Source organism: Leucopleurus acutus (assembly GCF_964270905.1).
Source record: "Leucopleurus acutus genome assembly, chromosome: 3".
Taxonomy (NCBI): domain Eukaryota; kingdom Metazoa; phylum Chordata; class Mammalia; order Artiodactyla; family Delphinidae; genus Leucopleurus; species Leucopleurus acutus.
This window is the reverse complement of record NC_139145.1, coordinates 133,378,119-133,395,795: the sequence shown is the minus strand read 5'-3', so window position 1 is coordinate 133,395,795 and position 17,677 is coordinate 133,378,119. Positions and strand designations below refer to the sequence as shown.

Below are 17,677 nucleotides of genomic sequence, written 5' to 3'. Positions count from 1 at the left end.
TTATTCTTAATATGAAGTTTGTAGTTGTTTGTGAGGCAAGGAGATTTTTGTTCAAGTTAAAACAAGGGTTTCTTTGACCTACTGCAAAGTGTGAAGCCTTTCCCTTCAGGGGCTGCCTGTTACCCTGCATATGACAAGCAGTAAAAAGATAAAAGGAGGGGGAACAGGTTCTAAAGTTTGCTAATCTACTGATCTCAGCAATAGATTACGGCATGGCTTGAGAGTCATGAAAATTAGGTTTTAGTCAAGCTGGCCATTAACCGGTTGTCTCGTGGTGAGCGAGCCAGTTTCTTCAACTCGGTGGACTGAAGTTTCCTCATCTGGAAAATGAGAGAATGCGCTTGACTAGCTGCTCTCAAAGGCCCGTTCCAGCTCTATTATTCTAAGACAGGAAAATGTCAAGCCACCTACTGTGGTCACTGTCTCTCACAGTCGAGCCGGGGGAAAAGCGTGACGAGGACTTCCCTGTCTCAGCCCTCACCCCATCTGCGGTCCTAGCTCAAGGCACCAAGGGAGCTTCCTCCCCACCTCCCCTCTCTAGCTCTCTCCTACTCGGGATAGAAAAGGGCGCTCCCATTCCCGCAATTCCCCCAATTCTCCTCCTCCCTCCTCCTCTCACTCGGGTGTTCACCCACGGTAACCCTGCCTTTTCCCTAAGGTCCGGCAGACACCGACTCCCACAGCCCCTCGAGTTCTTTCTCAGCCCCCGACGGAGGCCCTGACTTGCTCTCACCCGAGACCTGTAGGAACGCGCGCCGCCTCTCCGGACCGGTCTCCGCGGGCCCCGGCTTTGGCCTCACCGCTTCCGCAAGAAGCCACAGTTCCGAGGCGTTTCCCTGAAGAACTTCCCCGGGTAACAGCCGACTCCGTCGCAAGCTCAGCCTTAGCAGCCGCGTCCCCCCTTTCCCTCCGCTCCCTCCCGGGAGATGAGTTTGCAAGACCCGGAACGTCCTCTACCTGAGCAGGCCGAGCCTTTAATCTCAGAGAGCTCGGCGGGAAGGAGGACACCCCTCCCCCAAACTTCTCAACTTGCTGCAGCAAGGGTTCTTGTCCCCTGAACAGGAAAAGGCAACGGCCTAGGCCGCGGAGGCCAGCGGGGGATGCAGTTCTGAGAGCGCTAAGCCGGCCGCCGCAGTCAAACCTCCCGCCGCCGCGGACTACAACTCCCAGAGGGCTCTGCGACAGCCAACACGCCTCCCGCCGCAGAGCCCAGCCCTCCGGCTTCGGAAGGAAGGGCGGCGCAGGTAGGCTAATCGCGTTTAATCTGCAGCCAGACCTTTGCGCTAGAGTCTGTTGCCTGCCTGCCCTTAAGGCATCGAAGAGGAGGGACGCGATCTCCTGCAGTCTACCACCCCGGAGGCCACCTGAGAAAGGGCTGATGTGACATTTCCATCTAGGGCTGACCTCCCATTATCTGTCATCTCAGGCTGTTCTCGCTGGTGCTCTGTACTCTCATCACGTGCTTGCACCCTGTGGACACCAAGGGAAGCTGGTTTGAAAAAAAAATTGTTAGATTTGGCACTTTCTCTCCCTTGTCTAGACATTTAGGTTTGTTTTTTGTTTTTTACGTGTTGGCAGTTTAGTCACTAGGCTAAAAAAGGGGCTTTGGTAGGATTTTAAGCACCCTCTCCCCATCCCTAACAATTTCGCCGACAGCCACCCCAAATAAACATACAGTCTAAGGAAAATTGGTGTGCTTGTTATAAAAAGTCAGCTTATGCCATATGGCATTAGTCTTTTCAGGAGACAAAGTCTCCTGAAAAGCATATGGCAATACCTCAGCTCTTCTTACGTAGGAAGCTGGTGGCTTCTTTTTTTTTAAGCAAAACAACCAGGAAAAATCCAACGTTAGTGTAATGTGTTAATCCCAAATGAAAGAAACCAAATTTAACAAATAGTTAAAACTGAGTGCCAAGCATTTTACACAAAATATCTCATTAAGTCTTTACCATGATTCTAGAAGTGTATATTATCCCTATTTTACAAATAAGGAAACAGCCCTAGAGAATTTTAAGAGTTACCCAAGGCCGGGCTTCCCTGGTGGCGCAGTGGTTGGGAGTCCGCCTGCCGATGCAGGGGACACAGGTTCGCGCCCCGGTCCGGGAGGATCCCACATGCCGCGGAGCGGCTGGGCCCGTGAGCCATGGCCGCTGAGCCTGCGTGTCTGGAGCCTGTGCTCTGCAACGGGAGAGGCCACAACAGTGAGAGGCCCGCATACCGCAAAAAAAAAAAAAAAAAAAAAAAAAAAAAAAAGAGTTACCCAAGGCCAAACAACTATCAAGTGGCAGAAGATCTGGAATTCAAACTGAGGTCTTCTTCCAAAGCCTATGCTCTCAAACTCTGCCTCTATTATCGAGGGTTTGACAAATGCAAGGCAGGTAATGTGATGAATATTGCCTTTAAGGCAGATAAAAGTTATTTTGCTAATGGTGTCCTTATTAAAAAACTTCTGCAACTGCTTTTTAGCCTGCCTTCAACAGTACATTCTTTTGATAGCTGCAATGGTGGCAACATTTTCTTTCTCTGCTTTTCAGGCTGAGAAAATATTTTTAGGTAAGGCTGAGAAGCACGAAAGTAGATGGTATGGAATGACGTCAGCGAAAATGGCTGAATAGGGAACTTGAAAACTCTCCCTCCACAAAAGCAACGAATAACCTGGTGAAACTGTCAGAATCAGCTTTATTTGGAACTCTGGAATCTAATAAAAAAAACTCACAACAACCAGGGGAACACTTAAGAAAAGACTGCTGAATTTTGGCAAGAAAGCTCTGTGATTATCCCTAGCTTGCCAGTGGCCTTGAGGACAGCAGCCCACATTCCTGGTGTAGGTTGCTGGTACCAGAGAAAGTAATATGGACCTTATTCTAAAGGAGTTGTAATTTTGTGTTTTGACCTATCTGGTGGTGTCCTGAAGGTTTGGCTCAAGGGCTTACCTTTGTTTCCCCAGCCTTGGAGCCTCCCAGGGCTGAGGCAGGATTGTCAAAAGAGTTTAAAGCAAATGTATTAGCCACTGCCACCAGGGTACGGTGTAACAGTTGGGACAAACAATAAACAGGCCAAAAAGCCTAGGAAGGAAGAGGCTGGGGAAGCAGATACTTGGGGAATAAAGGGTTTTTGTTTTCTATTTTTTAAATATTTACTTATTTATTTGGTCGTGCTGTATCTTAGTTGCAGCAGGTGGGCTCCTTAGTTGAGGCATGTATGCGGGATCTAGTTCCCTGACCAGGGATGGACCCGGGCCCCCTGCATTGGGAGCATGGAGTCTTATCCACTGTGCCACCAGGGAAGTCCTGGTATAAGGGTTTTCTTGAAAAGCTTCCTCCTCTTCTGGGGAATCCAGAAGGCCACATGCATGCCTTGGTCTGGACCCATATTCAGAAAAGACCTGAGAAGACCCTAAGCTCTCACTTCTGGCTGACTTTCAGACTCTGTACAAGCAGGAAGTGAAGGCTAATGCAGAAATGTAAAGTATCCTGCTAAGCATTGAAGGAGTGCCCCAACACACAGCTAGCTGACAAAGACTGGGAGAGATTTTTTGCATTTTGGCTGGTTTTTTCTTTTTCTTTTTTGCTTATAAGCGTTTAATAAACATATCTCTGCTAAATCACTAGCTGACCACTAAGCTAATGGAACAGAGTGGTCACACAACAAAATACAGACTTTATAGAATTAGCTGACTGGTAGTTAAGTCTAGAAGCTTGATCACATTTAAACTTGATTTTTTAAATCAAGCATTTATAGTTGGTGTTATAGACTTCCCATCACATCAGGAAGCACATTTCTGGAATTCTTTCATTTGTGATATTAACACTATTCAGTGGGCTCAAATATTGTCTCTTACAAAGTTCGCCTTTAGCTTTTCACCAGTCATTGATTATCAGTAGCCATTGATGATCATCTTCTAAATCAGAGGTTTGTGTCACCCTTAGTGTCTGAGTAAATTTTTCTCAGTGTCCTTAGTTTCTGTTTACTAAGTGGTTAGATCCAAACAAATTGTTAGACCTGCGCGGTCTCCTAGGAATTTCGACTCGCCCAGGAAACAACAAAAGTCGGAAGTCGATGCAAAACGCAAGAGGTTTATTGAAGGCCGGTGCACCGGGGTTCCTTGGTCCTCACGCAGGAGGTCGAAGAAGGAACCCTTTTGGGCGCGAATATGTCAATTTTATAGGTTCCCACTTCCCCGTATGTAAATTATAGATTTGGTTGTGTTCTCCTGCTGATTGGTCCCGGCTTAGGCTCGGACCAGAGAGGGAACTTGTCCCCAGCTGCCTGATTGGTCTTTGACAGACACCTTTTTTACATTTTGTTATCTCCCTCCTTCTCCCCAGCTGCCTGATTGGTCTTTGACAGACACCTTTTTTACATTTTGTTATCTCCCTCCTTCTCGGAAGGGGGCCGGACATCCTGGAAATTCACCCATTGTCTAAGAAGCCCCTATTGTCTGGAGAGTTCTTAATCATTAGCTGGAACAATGTCCCTCGAGTCCCACAAAATTAATATGTGTTTATTTAAATATGTACAGAAATTGAAAGAAAAAGATTTTATTTCATTCTTTAATAACCACAATTGCTTATTAATTGGGTGTATACACCTATTGGGCACTGCATAACTTCTCAAACCTTGAAATCAAATGGGACATCACTGTCTCCATTTCCTCTTCCACATTGGATTTTGCACAGCACTTGCTTGAGATCATAGGAATTGCTGAAAACTCAATTTTGAAAAGATACGTTAGCCAAAAGAATTAACTTGATCTAATGTTGAAATTGTGAAGTACCTCAAGCGTTCACATGGTGTCTGACAGAGATTGCTGTTTTCCTCAAAAATTTAAAATACTCTGTGAAGTCCTTGTGAGTTCCCTGTGGTAACCTCATAGCTTAGGAACTGCAGGTCACTAGCAATTATGTTCCTGGCCTAAAGCAAGAATTGACAAACATTTTATGTAAAGGGCCTAGTAGTAAGTATTTTAGGTTTTATAGCCATATGGTCTCTGTTAACAACTACCCAATTCTGCCTTTATGGCGTGAATGCAGCCAACATAGGCAATATATAAACCAATGAGGTGGCTATATTTTAATTTATTTATAGAAATAGGTATTAGACTGGATTTGTTCCCAGAACTGTAGCTTTCTGACCCTCTGGCCTAGAGAACACAGAGTGGAGATTTTCCTTTATTAGCTGGATTCTTCAAAGGAGAGGACTTTCCCCTTTCCTCCAGGATCTGAGCTCACTCCCTGTTTGTATTTGAAGCTCTCCAGCTTTGTTTGGGATTTATTTAAAGGTTTCATCTTTCTTGGTAAGGCCTTGTTTTGAGTACTCGTTTGGCACTTTGGTCTGATCTTGAGATCAGAATGTTTCAACTGAAGTTAGCTGAAAATGACTTTGGCCCAATTTCTTTGGGAAGGGACTGCTTCAAATGAAACTGCTGGTTTAGCCTTCAGCCCATTCCTCTGGAAGGGCTGTTTTCTGGAGAATGGCAAAAGAAGGGAGGAAGAGAGGGAGGAAGGAAGGAGGGAGGGAGGGAAGGAAGGGAGGGAGGAAGGGCCTTTGTCCTGGCTCCTCAGGGACCAAGCTGTCTTCTTAAGACTGGCTGGGATGAGCTTGCAAGCTGTTTGAATTGAACCTATTGTGCTGTAAGCTGTTTAAACTGTTTGAAAATTGTTCTTTACTCTAGAGGAAAAACACCTAGAAAATGAGATCCCAGTTATCTAAGTATTTTGAGGGCACACCCTCTACAGGGACTTTAGCCAATTTTATGTTTAAAACCAAGGTCCTACGGGGAGGAGGAAGGGTAAGCTGGGACAAAGTGAGAGAGTGGCATGGACATACATACACTACCAAATGTAAAATAGATAGCTAGTGGGAAGCAGCTGCATAGCACAGGGAGATCAGCTTTGTGTCCACCTAGAGGGGTGGGAAAGGGAGGGTGAGGGAGGAGTGGGGATATGTGTATATGTATAGCTGATTCACTTTGCTATAAGGCAGAAACTAACACACCATTATAAAGCAATTATACTCCAATAAAGATGTTAAAAAAAAACCCAAGGTCCTTCCCTTTGTGCACTTCTAATTAAATAGACTGACCTGACCAAAGACAATTTAGAATATCAATAGTCATTATGGGGAACTTTTGAAATCCCCAAACTTAATATTCTTAAAACAGAATTGGACTACAATAGCTCAAAAATTTACAATTGAGTGGAATGCTTATTTCTATGGGTATTTTGAGGCTTTCTGAAATTATCAGGAGTCTAAAATTGCTTCTGCAAAATAAGACTTTAAGATTAACTGAGGCAGACAAATGATTAAAGAAAGGTAAAATGGCTCCTGAAGCCTCAGGCTCCTCTTCCTTGGCTTCTTTGTCTCAGGCTCTGCCTCTGGCCCCTTCTTGTTTCCCACAGCTCCGTCTTCCTCTTTTTTACCACCATCCCCATACTAATTCTCTCACCAAACTTCCCCCTTTCTCTGAAACTCTCCCTACTCCCTTTTTCTCTGCACTTGTCAGTACCTGTTGCTTTAAAATTTAGCATTCTGAGGATCGAGGCTAAAAGCTTAATTTCTTGATATTCTCTGGACTAAAGCTGAACTGCGAGCCATAGCCAAAGATTTTTCCAAAGTAACTGAAGGTTTACACAGATTCGCTGAGGAATTTAATATAGCCATTCAAGTGTATCAACCTGGTTTCTCTGATTAATATCAGCTAGTTGGTATATGCTTGTTGGTAAAGGCCAGGTCCAGCATTGGATGAAAACTGCTAATTGGGAAAGTCCTGAAAGAGCTCTAGAATTACAACTGAGAAACCAGCGCGCTAACTTATTTTATGATTAGGCTCAGGCAATTGCTAGATGACTTCATCGAGCAATTCCTAGGGCTTTTCCAAAACGGGAAATTTGATTTGAACAAAATTCAGACTTGCACACAAAAATCTAATGAACCTGCTCATGAATATTACAATTGACTTCAGAATGTTTTTAAATAAAATTCTGGTCTTCCTTCAAATGTTGATTCCACCTGAGTAGTTTTTAAATTTTTTTACTCCTAATTTATCCCTCATGCACCCCCTTTCTGCTTTGATAACCATAAGTTTGTTTTCAATGTCTGTGAGTCTATTTCTGTTTCATAAGTTCATTTGTATCATTTTTTTAGGTTCCACATATAAGTGATATCATATGATATTTGTCTTTCTTTTTCTGACTTGCTTCACTTAGTATGATAACCTCTAGGTCTATTCACGTTGCTGCAAATGGCATTATTTTATTCTTTTTTATGGCCGAGTAGTATTCCTTTGTATATATATATACCACATCTGCTTTATCCATTCACCAGTCGATGGACATTTCAGTTGCTTCCACATCTTGGCTATTATAAATAGTGCTGCTATGAACATTGGGGTGCATGTATCTTTTCAAATTAGAATTTTTGTCTTTTCCAGATATATGCCCAAAAGTGGGATTGCTGGATAATATGGTAACTCTATTTTTAGTTTTTTAAGGAACTTTCATGCTGTTTTCCATAGTGGCTGTACCAATTTACATTCCCACCAACAATGTAGGAGGATCCCCTTTACTCCACACCCTCTCCAGCATTTATCATTTGTAGACTTTTTAAAGATAGCCATTCTGACCCATGTGAGGTGATGCCTCATGGTAGTTTTGATTTGCATTTCTCTGATAATTAGCAATGTTGAGCATCTTTTCATGTGCCTATTGGCCATCTCCTTTGGAGAAATGTCTATTTAGGTCTTCTGCCCATTTTTTGATTGGGTTTTTTTTGTTTGTTTTGTTATTGAGTTGCATGACCTGTTTATATATTTTGGAAGTCAAGCTCTTATTGGTTGTATCGTTTGCAAATATTTTCTCCCACTCCATGGGTTGTCTTTTCGTTTTGTTTATAGTTTCCTTCGCTATGCCAAAACTTACAAGTTTGATTAGGTTCCATTTGTTTATTTTCCCTTTATTTCTATTGCCTTGGGAGACTGACCTAAGAAAACACTGGTACAATTTACTTTAGAGAAATGTTTTTTGGTTTTTTTAAAAGATTTATTTATTATTTATTTATCTATTTTATTTTTATTTTGGGCTCCAGCGGGTCTTAGTTGCAGCACATGGGGGATCTTCGTTGAGGCATGCAGGCTCTTCGTTGTGGTGTGCAGACTTCTCTCTAGTTGCAACATGTGGGTTTTCTCTCTCTGGTTGTGGTGCACAGGCTCCAGGGTACGTGGCCTCTGTAGTTGTGGTGCGCAGGTTCCAGAGCATGTAGTTTGCGGCATGCAGGCTCTAGTTGAGGTGTGCAAACTCAGCAGTTGTGGCACATGGGCTTAGTTGCCCCGCGGCATCTGGGATCTTAGTTCCCTGACCAGGGATCAAACCCGTGTCCCCTGCATTGTAAGGTGCATTCTTTACCACTGGACCACCAGGGAAGTCCCCATTTCAGAGAATGTTTTGCCTGTGTTCTCCTCCAGTAGTCTTATGATGTCATGTCTTATATTTAAGTCTTTAAGTCATTTTGAGTTTATTTTTGTGTATGGTGTGAGGGAGTGTTCTAACTTCAGTGATTTACATGCGGCTGTCCAGTTTTCCCAACACCACTTGCTGCAGAGACTGTCTTTTCTCAGTTGCCTCCTTTGTCAAAGATTGACTGTAGGTGTGTAGGTTTATTTCTGGGCTCTTTATTCTGGTCCATTGATCTATATGTCTGGTTTTGTGCCAATAGCATGCTGTTTTGATTATTGTAGCTTTGTAGTATTCTCTGAAGTCTGGGAGGGTTATGCCTTCAGCTTTGTTCTTTTTCCTCAGGATTGCTTTAGCAATTCTGAGTCTTTTATGGTTCCATCCATCCGTATGGTTTTTAACTCTTATGGGTTTTTTTTCTTCTTTTTTTTCCAATGGGAAACTAGCTAAATTAATTATATTGCATATACACAATAAAATACCAGCTACTCCAGCTTTCTTTTGATTTCCATTTGCATGGAATACCTTTTTCCATCCCCTCACTTTCAGTCTGTATGTGTCCCTGAGTCTGAAGTGGGTCTCTTGTAGACAGTATATATATGGGTCTTGTTTTTGTATCCATTTAGCAAGCCTGTGTCTTTTGGTTGGAGCATTTAATCCATTCATGTTTAAGGTAATTATCAATATGTATGTTCCTATGACCATTTTCTTAATTGTTTTGGGTTTGTTTTTGTAGGTCCTTTTCTTCTCTTGTGTTTCCCACTTAGAGAAGTTCCTTTCGCATTTGTTGTAGAGCTTGTTTAGTGGTGCTGAATTCCCTTAAGTTTTGCTTGTCTGTAAAGCTTTTGATTTCTCCAACGAATCTGAATGAGACCCTTGCTGGGTAGAGTAATCTTGTTTGTAGGTTCTTCCCTTTCATCACTTTAAGTACATCATGCCACTCCCTTCTGGCTTGTAGAGTTTCTGCTGAGAAATCAGCTGCTGTTAACCTTATGGGAGTTCCCTTGTATGTTATTTTTCAGTTTTCCCTTGCTGCTTTCAATAATTTTTCTTTGTATTTAATTTTTGCCAACTTGATTACTATGTGTCTCGGTGTGTTTCTCCTTGGGTTTATCCTGTATGGGACTCACTCTGCTTCCTGGACTTGGGTGGCTATTTCCTTTCCCATGTTAGGGAAGTTTTCGACTATAATCTCTTCAAATATTTTCTCTGGTCCTTTCTCTCTCTCTTCTCCTTCTGGGATCCCTATAATGCAAATGTTGTTGCGTTTAATGTTGTCCCAGAGGTCTCTTAGGCTGTCTTCATTTCTTTTCGTTCTTTTTTCTTTATTCTGTTCCGCAGCAGTGAATTCCATCATTCTGTCTTCCAGGTCACTTATCCGTTCTTCTGCCTCAGTTATTCTGCTCTTGATTCCTTCTAGTGTAGTTTTCATTTCAGTTATTGTATTGTTCATCTCTGTTTGTTTGTTCTTTAATTCTTCTAGGTCTTTGTTAAACATTTCTTGCATCTTCTCAATCTTTGCCTCCATTCTTTTTCTGAGGTCCTGGATCATCTTCACTATCATTATTCTGAATTCTTTTTCTGGAAGGTTGCCTATCTCCACTTCATTTAGTTGTTTTTCTGGGGTTTTATCTTGTTCCTTCATCTGGTACATAGCCCTCTGCCTTTTCATCTTGTCTGTCTTTCTGTGAATGCGGTTTTCGTTCCACAGGCTGCAGGATTGTAGTTCTTCTTGCTTCTGCTGTCTGCCCTCTGTTGGATGAGGCTATCTAAGAGGCTTGATGGGAGGGACTGATGGTGGGTAGCGCTGACTGTTGCTCTGGTGGGCAGAGCTCAGTACAACTTTAATCTACTTGACTGCTGATGGGTGGGGCTGGTTTCCCTCCCTGTTGGTTGTTTGGCCTGAGGCAACCCTACACTGGAACCTACCTGGGCTCTTTGCTGGGGCCAATGGCAGACTCTGGGAGGGCTCACACCAAGGAGTACTTCCCAGAACTTCTGCTGCCAGTGTCCTTGTCCCCACAGTGAGCCACAGCCACCCCCCACCTCTGCAGGAGACCCTCCAACTCTAGCAGGCAGGTCTGGTTCAGTCTCCCCTGGGGTCACTGCTCCTTCCCCTGGGTCCCGATGCACACACTACTTTGTGTGTGCCCTCCAAGAGTGGAGACTCTGTTTCCCCAAGTCCTGTCAAAGCCCTGCAATCAATTCCCGCTAGGCTTCAAAGTCTGATTCTCTAGGAATTCCTCCTCCCGTTGCCGGACCCCCAGGTTGGGAAGCCTGACATGGGGCTCAGAACCTTCACTCCAGTGGGTGGACTTCTGTGGTATAAGTGTTCTGCAGTTTGTGAGTCACCCACCCCAGTTATGGGATTTGATTTTACTGTGATTGCGCCCCTCCTACCATCTCTTTGTGGCTTCTCCTTTGTCTTTGGATGTGGGGTATCTTTTTTGGTGAGTTCCAGTGTCTTCCTGTTGATGATTGTCCAGCAGCTAGTTGTGATTCTGGTGTTCTCGCAAGAGGGAGTGAGAGCATGTCCTTCTACTCCGCCATCTTGGTTCCTCTCCCCCAACTCTTATGTTTATTAATGGGTGGAACTGGGACCTTTTCCTTCTAGTAAAAATGACCAGGTTGGAATGGAAAACTTTGTTCACTCCAGATTTAGTAAATCTGGCAAAACATCTCTCTCATTCTCTAGATGTTACCTTAAAGGAATACAGTCAAAATTCTTAATCTCCAACTCCAGCAAATGAATGATCCTAAATATAATCAAAACCTGCCTAGTTTCTAGATTGTTACAAAATTAAGCACTTGTCTTCCAACATCCTCCCAATTCTCAGTGACAGGGCTCCAAGGAACTATAGGTGGTTTTCCCAACCCTCCTTCTTAACTGGCTTGAAGGAACATTTCTCCAGATTGGGGGAAAATCTCTTCTAGTCCTAACTGACAAAGGAGCTACACTCATTGCTCAATTCTGCTACTATAAAACAGCCCTGCCTCAAAGTACTAAAACAGTTCAAATAGTGCAGATCTTTAATGAGCCTCAAGAGGTTCTTGTCTCTGAACCTATTCCCTTTAGTTTAGGGCTTTTGAGAGATATTCACCCTTTCCTCCTTGGCTCCTCTGCCCCTACCCACTTATTAGGCTAAGACTTCTTAGAGAATTATCATGCCAGTATTCTTTCTCCCCGAAGGGGAAAATATAGAAATTGACAGTAGTCATCTAAGCAATCCACCAAGTGAATTAATGACCCTTTGATATCTTTTATTCCATCTCTGACCGTACTAGAGCAGATTCTGGAAACGCTGATCATTTGTCCCTATTGAATCAGCTCACACTTTCCTTATGAGCAAAATCTCCAAATGATGTTGGCAAAATTCATAGCATATTTTCCATTAAAATTCAGAGAGACTCCTCAAAATCTCTTCCCAGAATTAATTGATACCCTAAGAGTAAGGAAGCCATTCAAGGTGTAAAGCCTATAATAGAAGATTACAAGGCTCAAGGCCTCATTATCCCTTGTACTAGGCAGACACTCCCATTTTACCGGTGAGAAAACCTAAGGGCCAAGGGTGGAGGTTTGTCCAGGACCTCCCAGCAACAAACAACATTGTTATCTCTGTTGTTCCTAGCCCTCATAGTTATTAGGTAGTAAATTCTTTACTGTAACTGATTTATATAATGCAGTCTTTAGTATTTCAGTTGGTGAAGCTAGCCAATACCTTTTTGCCTTCACTTTGCAAGAAAGCCAATTCACCTGGACTGTAATGCCTCAGGGTTACACGGAGCCCCTATTTCTTGGGCAAATCCTCAAGGTTGATCCCTAGAGATACTGCTTTGTTGCAACAAGTGGATGATTCACTTCTTTGCTCTCGTTCTCAAGCCTCCTTACAGGAAGACAGCATCCACTTGCTAAACTTTTAGCCTTAAAGGGACATAATATCACCAAAGAAAAATGGCAGTTTGCCCCAAACCAGGTTTGATATGTAGGGCGTCAGATATCAGAACAAGGGATACACTTAGATCCAGATAGACTTCATGGTGTCTTAGTTTCCCAAAACCCAAAACTAAGTGCCAACTGTGAGATTTTCTTGGTCTAGTTTGTAATTGCTGAAATTGTGACAGGTTTCCTTGGGCTAGACCTTAATGGCTAAAATTTGATACCAATTTTTCCCTCTTATGGCCAAGCTTCTGTACGTTTTACTCAACAATAACAACACAACTTAATTTTATGGGAAGAATTGGATGACATAGCCTCAAGGTCTTAGAGAAGAGTTTGCTGAACCCACCTGCCCTTGATCTTCCCAATTATCAAATTCCATTTTTCCTTGTTGTATATGAAAAGGAAGGGAATGCCCTTGGGGTACTCACCCCAAAACATGGATTCACCATTGACCCATAGGGTATTATAGCCAACAGCTGGACCCTGTGGCATGAGGATAACCCCCTTGCCTTGCTGTGATCCTTCTAAACCTCACATCCCCCCCTTTTGGAATTCATAACCTCTCATCCTTTGAGCTAGTCACAGTATACCCAATGAACTTGGCTCCTACTTCTTTAACCTACAACTGATAAAAGGAGAGATACTCCAATATTGCAAAGGCCTAATTGCTTCTATTAAAAATAACCATGTTTTGGTGGATCAGTCTTTTCACAGTGCACCCTTGGGGGACAAAGACCTTAAGCATCACAACTTGCAACCTGGAGATTTCATCTATCACAAAAGATACATCCAGAAGAACTCTCTTCAACCTTGCTGGAAAGTACTCTATCAAGTACTCCAAACAACCCTTGTGCTTCCAGACTCCAAGGAATAGACTCTTGGATTCATGAGACACACCTAAAGAAAGCATCGAACCTTAACTGAAACTGCACATCATCTGGTGACCTGAAAGTAAAGATTTTCCAGAATTGAAGCAGATGACATCTGATAAGACAGCTTTCCCAAGATATCTGGACCAGGCCTGTTGGAAGTTTGTCACCAAGCCTTTGATGATGGCATAATGCCTCAGGAGATCTCTGATGTCTATGATTTTGATAACAGGACTTTAGATAAAAAGTGCCTGAGAGTCCTCCTTCCTCCTCCTTGTTACTCAAATGTGACCTTAATAGGCTTCCAATCTGTGCACTTTCCCTCTGATGTGAGACACTATACCCAGGAATGGTCCTTCTTGACATTAAGGGACAAAAAGCCATTGAAACTAAAAACCCTGACTCTTGATAGCAGTGCTTTCAGAGAAAAATCCTGATCAAAAGGGGAAAATGTAAAAAATTAATAAACAGAAACCTCAATTAAATAGAGTTGGGAGACCAGAAGGGGGAGCTCTCACACCCTCTGGTGATAGAACCTAACAGGAAGAAGAAAGACTCCTTTCCTGGCAGGGACTCAGCCAATGAAAAGCTATGAGCTCTTTGTTTTATTTATTGTCTGTATGTTTTCACACTGGACTGAAGCCTTTCCTTGAAGACAGACAGCCTCTTCTGTGGCTAAAGTCTCTTTAGAAAAGGTTATCCCTACCTGGGGAACTCCTCTAGAACTGTGAGGAACCCATCTTACTGGCCAGGTGCTTTGAAAAGTCCTTTTCCTCTCTATAAAAGTGTTCTCCTTCCTTTGCCATGCCGGGACTTGCATGTGGTTTGGCATGGTTGCAGACCCCAAATTGCAATTCTCTGCTAATCCTGAATAAACCCATCTTTGCTGGAGAAATATTTGGCAGTGTTTTTGTTTCAGGTCAACAGTAGTCTGTGTGCTAGCATGTGCACTGCTAATGGGTTTGTCATTGTTTCTATGCTTTTTCAGTGGGCAGAGTAAGGAAATCCTTTTTATTTTATGGAGATAATATATCATGAGTTCATAATGATATTTCCAATTCAAGTTTAAGAGTATAGGGCTATTTCTTAACCTCTGATTTTTATTTCAATCTCTTTTGTCTCACACTAAAAATCTTAATTCTTAAACAATATTAATTATGTACTAGTTTATTACCAACAATATGATTACAGAATTGGTTTATTTTTTGCAGTTCTTTTTGCCTTATGATATAGCCCACTAGGGACATATGGTCAAATTACTGTATTTTAAATCACTTGAAATAACTCTTCTCTGTGTGGTTAAGCCACTAACTCTAAATACCCACTAAAAAGCCACTAAATAAATATACATTTATTTAAGTGTATTTGGTTTTTTGCTTTAAATTCTAAAATAGCTCTTTAAATTTCAATTTAATTTAGTTTTATAGTTTTGCATAACAATCACATGGTTTCACAATCAAATCCACTCACTCAGAGACGTCTGGCACACATTCTTATCCCTTTCAACCTGTTCTCTCATCTCATAGGTAGTCTAATATTTGGCTTATCCTTCCATTTTTTAAAAATATAAACAGATACATCTCTTTATATATAAGCTAGCATACTTGACACCCTACTCTGTACCTGGCTTTTTTCCAATAATATATCCTAGTGATCACTCCATAGCAATATACAGAGATAACCCTCTTTCCTTTATACAGCTGCAGAATACTCTGAAGGGGAGCACCCCAAAATATGCCACTTTGGCATATTGATTGGTTTGAATTAAAGGTACTTGAGAAACAAGTACCTTTATTATATGGGATTTAGAGAATTTGGAGAAAATAAGCTTTCCAGGGAATTTTGAGATACGAATCTTAAGGTTTTAAGTTCCGTTAGCCATTGCCATTCTTTTCACTAGAATGTCCCTTGATAGGTTAATTTTACCTATAGCATTTAGCATAGTACCTGGCATACAGTAGGTGCTTATTTAAAGCCTATTTAAGAGCTGAATGAATCCCTGCCTTTTCCCTATGTTGTGATTTAATACCATCACTAATTTAAGATCTGTTAGATGGAACCAGAAAATGGAATATACTGGCTTCACTTTCTTGGGACACACATTAAGGAGCAAGTGTTTACTAAATTGTTTGTCCTTTTTCACTGTTTATGTTCAATTTTTGAATTTCATTATCTTCATCCATTGTTTATCCTTTCCTCAATATTGAACTTCAGTTCTCATCAGAATTCACTTTTTCTTAACCAGGGCTAGCTCTCAAAAATTATATACATTGAGTGTTTCATAAAGAACTATTTCATTGAAAGCAACAAAAATCTCTTCTCTCCAAGATTTAACAGCAGAGAATGTTTGCTAAATGTTTTAAAAAATATGCTCATTTTAGAAAATATCTCCAAACTTTCCATTCCTAAAATAAAAAATCTAGTTTGTTATCATTCTCTCTATACAATTTCATATTTTGCTCTTTTCACTTAATAAGTATTTTCCCGTGACATAAAAAATTTTGAAAGAATATTCAAAGTGAGTTAAAATACCTCAGAGGACCCTGTGTACAAATTCAGAGCACCAGAAATAGTATTTGTGTCTCTCCCCCTTACGTATACAGTGATTGAAAGTGTCAGCTGCCTCAAGGCTATGATGTGAAAATTTTGTTTAAAAATAGAAATTGCAGGGGGTGTGGGTTCCATCCTTGGTCAGGGAGCTTAGATCCCACATGCCTCGTGGCTAAAAAACCAAAACATAAAACAGAAGCAATATTGTAATAAGTTCAATAAAGACTTTAAAAATGGTCCACATCAAAAAAAAAAAAAGATAATTCACCTTGAAAATAGTCTTACAAAGTTTGGTGCTAACTAAATAAATCCTGACATATTTTTTACGGAAGAGACAGACCAGTACTGGTGGTTCTAGAGCTGAAAAGTATGAAGCGTGCCCATAAGGTACCTCAACCTCTGTGCCTGAGTGCTCGACTGTGTTGGGACTTATATTTATGAAGTATTCGGGAATTTATTCAAAGATTCAGAGAACAGAAAGTGATGAAAATAGAACCCAAAATGAAAATGACACTTTTCAAGTAGACCGTTGTTATGCCTTTTGGAGGGATGGGAAAATACGGAGGGATTTCCCTGACTTTTTGTGGGGCAGAACAAGAATATCTGATTGGTGAGAACATAAGTACCAAAATGACCTTTGGTCACCCTTAAGTTTGGCCAGTAACTCTAGGGATATAAACAGGTGGGCCACAAATCCAAGCGCTGATGAACGACCTACACCAGCAGAATTTCCTTCTTCCTTCTGGATCAGAGAGCGTCTCCTTCCCAAAGAGTTGGACCCCCAACTCTATAAGACAAGCTACTTTCTTCACAGTTTTCTGGGTATCAGCGTGACAGTCTCATCCCTGCCTTCACTGGGAGGAAAAGGAATGCAACCTCCACCGGCCTCAGCCGTACGTTGAAGCACTCGGGAATCTCCCGGATGTGAAGCAAGCGCTTCAGAAATAGGCCAACTGCCAGGGACTGCAATAGGCAAAAGGGGAGAGGACGCTTAAAGAGGTAGGTGAGAAGGCATTTTATTCCTCTAATTTTTTTTTTTTTTGCGGTACGCGGGCCTCTCACTGTTCTGGCCTTCTCCCGTTGCAGAGCACAGGCCCCAGACGCGCAGGCTCAGCGGCCATGGCTCACGCGCCCAGCTGCTTCGCGGCATGTGGGATCTTCGCGGACCGGGGCACGAACCTGTGTCCCCTAGCATTGGCCGGCGGACTCTCAACCACTGCGCCACCAGGGAAGCCCTGTTTTCAACTCTGACTTGCAGCTCTCGCATACGGAAATTCTATAGCCACTCCAGTTTGAGGACCCCACCCAAGAACCTAGAGACAAGCAGCGCACGGCCAGCTCTCTACCCCAGGCCTAACGGACCACTCTGGGAGGAGCCTAATGGGTCCCGCCACTGCGGCCTAGAATGCCAACAAGTAGGGTAGGAGAGGCTGGAGATGGAGGCGGGACGGCGCGTCTGCCTGACCGCTGATTGGCTGAGGGCACTCGTTGCCTGGCGCCATTTGTTGTTGGAGGGGCGCGCCTGACGCAGCCTGCGTCCTGCACGTGCAGCCGTTTACGCGGCGTCAGCGCCTGCGAGAACTCTGGGAGAGCAAGCAGCGGAGAGGTGAGTGGGCTAGCGGCTTTTTCCCCCCCGTACGCGCCTCGTCCCGACCCTCTGGGCTTCCCAGTAGCTGGACTTTGGGCCGACTGAAGGACGGACGCGGTGGGCGGGGGTTTGAAGCCGTCCTTTGGCGTCATTCTGCTTTCTGCCGGAGGGTCCAAAAGCACCGTGGGTGCCCGAAGTCTGAGGTTGAGGCCTGCAGAGGAGGTGAAGGAGCCTTTTTGACCAGCCCCTGCTCGTCTTTTTCTCTGAATAGGGATGGTTG

The 17,677-nt window shown here is 42.9% G+C and overlaps 1 protein-coding gene across 1 annotated transcript in view; it reads right to left on the bottom strand.

The window, feature by feature from the left end:
- SLC38A9 (solute carrier family 38 member 9) overlaps window positions 1-1,016 on the bottom strand; it is a 100,666-nt gene extending 99,650 nt beyond the window's left edge. The window contains exon 1 of the mRNA XM_082836796.1: window positions 734-1,016. The gene's annotated coding sequence lies outside the window, so the exon portion shown is untranslated. The remainder of the gene's footprint in view (window positions 1-733) is intronic.
- Between the last annotated feature and the right edge of the window lie 16,661 nt (window positions 1,017-17,677).